Here is a 4,869-nt window from a genome sequence, read left to right on the forward strand (position 1 = left end):
AAAAAATCCACCCCTGGTACCTAAAAATTTCTCCAGCGGCGGGCCCCTGGCCTAAATTTTCTCCGGCCCGCGCAACACGCACTTTGCGCCGGACGCCGGTCCCAAACCACCACCGCCGACCGCCACAAGGCGACAGCCACCATCCCCAAGCGCCATCCCCGACCGCCACAAGGCGACCGCCACCAGCCGACCGCCACAAGGCGACAGCCACCATCCCCAAGCGCCACCAGCCGACCGCCACCAGCCGACCGCCACAAGGCGACAGCCACCATCCCCAAGCGCCACCCCCGACCGCCACCCCCCGACCGCCACCAGCCGACCGCCACAAGGCGACAGCCACCATCCCCAAGCGCCATCCCCGACCGCCACCCCCCGACCGCCACCAGCCGACCGCCACCAGCCGACCGCCACAAGGCGACAGCCACCATCCCCAAGCGCCATCCCCGACCGCCACCCCCCGACCGCCACCAGCCGACCGCCACCAGCCGACCGCCACAAGGCGACAGCCACCATCCCCAAGCGCCATCCCCGACCGCCACCAGCCGACCGCCACAAGGCGACAGCCACCATCCCCAAGCGCCATCCCCGACCGCCACCAGCCGACCGCCACAAGGCGACAGCCACCATCCCCAAGCGCCACCCCCGACCGCCACCCCCCGACCGCCACCAGCCGACCGCCACAAGGCGACAGCCACCATCCCCAAGCGCCATCCCCGACCGCCACCCCCCGACCGCCACCAGCCGACCGCCACCAGCCGACCGCCACAAGGCGACAGCCACCATCCCCAAGCGCCATCCCCGACCGCCACCAGCCGACCGCCACCAGCCGACCGCCACCAGCCGACCGCCACAAGGCGACAGCCACCATCCCCAAGCGCCACCCCCGACCGCCACCAGCCGACCGCCACAAGGCGACAGCCACCATCCCCAAGCGCCATCCCCGACCGCCACCAGCCGACCGCCACCAGCCGACCGCCACCGGCCGACCGCCACCGGCCGTTCGCGGTGTGCGCCGCCGTTCCCCAAGCACCCTCCGGGACGAAGCCGGAGCCAGAGAATAGCAGCGGCGGTGCGTAAAAGCTGCGGCCGGGCCTCGCGGAGGGTCCCCGGGCAGCGAGCTGCCGAGCCCCGGCCTCCAGCTTCCACCAGGTAATAGGACCGGGCGCGCGCAAAAGCTGCGGCCGGGCCTGGCGGAAGGTCCTCGGGCATCCAGCGAGATCACACGGCCCCCACCGGAGGCGGCTAGCGCCTCCGTAGAGTAGTACCGGCCCGCGGAAGCGGCCGCCCGTCAGCCTGCGTTGCCGCTGGTCGAAAAATGCACTAAGTGCCAAACCCCATTCATTTACAACGGCGTGTCCGCCAGAGGGCGCACTTCCCCCGGCGGACCAGCCGGCGGGGCTCGTTAGAGAGTGTATCCGCCTGGCGGTGGCTCTGGGCCGGCCTGGATTCCGGACCGCCACCGCTCACTCGCGGGACCCTAAACGGCCCGCGGACCAGCCGGCGGGTCCTCCGTGAAAGCCTATCCGCCTGGCGGTGCCTCCTGGCCGGCCTGGATTCCGGACCGCGACCGCTCACTCGCGGGACCCTAATCGGCCCGCGGACCAGCCGGCGGGACCTCCGTGAAAGCCTATCCGCCTGGCGGTGCCTCCTGGCCGGCCTGGATTCCGGACCGCGACCGCTCACTCGCGGGACCCTAATCGGCCCGCGGACCAGCCGGCGGGACCTCCGTGAAAGCCTATCCGCCTGGCGGTGCCTCCTGGCCGGCCTGGATTCCGGACCGCGACCGCTCACTCGCGGGACCCTAATCGGCCCGCGGACCAGCCGGCGGGACCTCCGTGAAAGCCTATCCGCCTGGCAGTGCCTCCTGGCCGGCCTGGATTCCGGACCGCGACCGCTCACTCGCGGGACCCTAAACGGCCCGCGGACCAGCCGGCGGGTCCTCCGTGAAAGCCTATCCGCCTGGCGGTGGCTCCTGGCCGGCCTGGATTCCGGACCGCGACCGCTCACTCGCGGGACCCTAAACGGCCCGCGGACCAGCCGGCGGGTCCTCCGTGAAAGCCTATCCGCCTGGCGGTGGCTCCTGGCCGGCCTGGATTCCGGACCGCGACCGCTCACTCGCGGGACCCTAATCGGCCCGCGGACCAGCCGGCGGATCCTCCGTGAAAGCCTATCCGCCTTGGCCGGTTCCCCGGCCGGCCACGGGTGGCGAGAATCCGGCCTCCTCGCCCGGAGCGCGCTTCGACTTGGGCGAAAAATGCACTAAGTGCCAAACCCCATTCATTTACAACGGCGTGTCCGCCAGAGGGCGCACTTCCTCCGGCCGGCGGGGCTCGTTAGAGAGCGCGTCCGCCTTCGCCGGTTCCCCGGTCGGCCGCGAACGGCGAAAAGCCGGCCTCTTCCCCCGGAGCCCGGTGGGCGAATTTTTTTTTTTTTTTTTTTCAAAGTGCCAACGGCTCTCGCGCCGCGATGCGTCCGCCTTCGCCGGTTCCCCGGTCGGCCGCGAACGGCGAAAAATCGGCCTCTTCCCCGGAGCCCGGTGGGCGAATTTCTTTTTTTTTTTTTTTCCCAAAGTGCCAACGGCTCTCGCGCCGCGATGCGTCCGCCTTCGCCGGTTCCCCGGTCGGCCCGAACGAGGGAAAATTCGGCCTCTTGCCCCGGAGCCCGGTCGGCGAATTATTTATTTATTTATTTATTTATTTATTTATTTTTCCAAAGTGCCAACGGCTCTCGCGCCGCGATGCGTCCGCCTTCGCCGGTTCCCCGGTCGGCCACGAAGTATTGCGCATGATTATACGCGATGTTAATATTTATTTAATTATTAAATAAATACATACATGTGTTTATTAATAATATACGCGATGTTAATATTTATTTAATTATTACCTATATTATGAATAGACTAACGGTGATTTTACACGATTTGACTACATACGTGACCGTGATATAGTGCCGAGGGCTCCCGCGCCGTCACGCGTCCGCCTTGGCACGGGTCGCCCGCGGCAGCGAGCGTTCGGCTCGCGGGGGTCCGCGGGGTGTTATTAGGGAGTGCGGCAGCCGTGCCGAGGCTCCGGCCGGCCGCCGGAAGTCCCGCGGGGGAGCGTCGGAGCTCCGCGAGGCCGGCCGGGGAGCCTCTTAGTCATCGCCCGCGCTCGCGGTGGTCCCGGTCGCTTAAAGTGCCACGGGAGGCGTAGCGATGCGAGTGAGTGTGCGCAAAGTGCGAGAGGCGGTGCATTTACGCGCCGTGTCCGCGAGAGGGAGGCAATTCCCCGTTGCGACCTCCGGGAGATCAGCGGGCCGTTCAAATCGCTTAGCCGGGGTGCCGGGAGCCTCCTCGGGCGTCGAGTTAGGAGGGGGGCGCGCGGAGAACCGGCCGGAGGTCCCCTGGAAGCTCAGCGGGCCGTGGGAAACGCTTGGCCGGGGTGCCTGGAGCCTCCTCGGGCGTCAAAAGTGAGGAGGAAAGCGCGCGGAGAACCGGCTGGAGGTCCCCTGGAAGCTCAGCGGGCCGTGGGAAACGCTTGGCCGGGGTGCCTGGAGCCTCCTCGGGCGTCAAAAGTGAGGAGGAAAGCGCGCGGAGAACCGGCCGGAGGTCCCCTGGAAGCTCAGCGGGCCGTTCAAAACGCTTAGCCGAGGTGCCTGGAGCCTCGGCCGGCTTACAAGTGAGGAGGAAAGCGCGCGGAGAACCGGCCGGAGGTCCCCTGGAAGCTCAGCGGGACGTGGGAAACGCTTGGCCGGGGTGCCGGAAGCCTCGGCCGGCTTACAAGTGAGGAGGAAAGCGCGCGGAGAACCGGCCGGAGGTCCCCTGGAAGCTCAGCGGGACGTGGGAAACGCTTGGCCGGGGTGCCGGAAGCCTCGGCCGGCTTAAAAGTGAGGAGGAAAGCGCGCGGAGAACCGGCCGGAGGTCCCCTGGAAGCTCAGCGGGCCGTGGGAAACGCTCGGCCGGGGTGCCGGGAGCCTCGGCCGGCTTAAAACGTGAGGAGGAAAGCACCGGGAGAACCGGCTGGAGGTCTTCTGGAAGCTCAGCGGGCCGCCGAAAACGCGTAGCCGAGGTGCCGGGAGCCTCCTCGGGCGTCAAAAGTGAGGAGCGACGCACCCCCGAGAACCGCCTGGGTCCTCCAGCCACCGTTGAAAAAGACGTCGAGTCAGGCTACCTTAAGAGAGTCACAGCTACTCCCGCCGTTTACCCGCGCGGAGCGTCATCGCCTCCGCGAACCGTCAAAAATAAATAAATACATGAATAAATGTCAAGTGAGCCTACCTTAAGAGAGTCGTAGTTACTCCCGCCGTTTGGCCGCTCAAAGTGTCATCGGAAGCGGACCCACGCAAGTAAGTGTGCGCAAAGTGCGAGAGGTGGTGTTTTTACTCGCCGCGTCCGCCAGAGGGAGGCAATTCCCCGCCGCGGCGGCACCGGCAGCTTCCGAGCGTCTCCCCGAGCGCTCGGAAGTCCGTGCGGGGGGGAGATGAGAGCCGTGCGAGGTACCAGGTGGAGCCGGACGGCGCGGTGCTTCCAAGCAGCCGATCCGCTGGGCTTGGAGCTATTTTCGGCCACTTGGCGCGCGAGCACGGCCTCCCGGGTGGTGCCGGGGGGTGGTGCGTGAGCGCGCCGGCCGCTGGAAGTCCCGCGGAGGAGCGCCGGAGCTCCGCGAGGCCGGCCGGGGAGCCTCTTAGTCGTCACCCGGGGCCGCCGGAGCACCGGGGGGTGGTGCGCGAGCGCGCCGGCCGCCGGAGGTCCCGCGGAGGAGCGCCGGAGCTCCGCGAGGCCGGCCGGGGAGCCTCTTAGTCGTCACCCGGGGCCGCCGGAGCGCCGGGGGGGTGGTGCGTGAGCGCGCCGGCCGCCGGAGGTCCCGCGGAGGAGCGTCGGAGCTCCGCGAG

The sequence above is a fragment of the Syngnathus scovelli genome, unplaced genomic scaffold (genome assembly GCF_024217435.2).
Source record: "Syngnathus scovelli strain Florida unplaced genomic scaffold, RoL_Ssco_1.2 HiC_scaffold_33, whole genome shotgun sequence".
NCBI classification, from domain to species: Eukaryota; Metazoa; Chordata; class Actinopteri; order Syngnathiformes; family Syngnathidae; genus Syngnathus; species Syngnathus scovelli.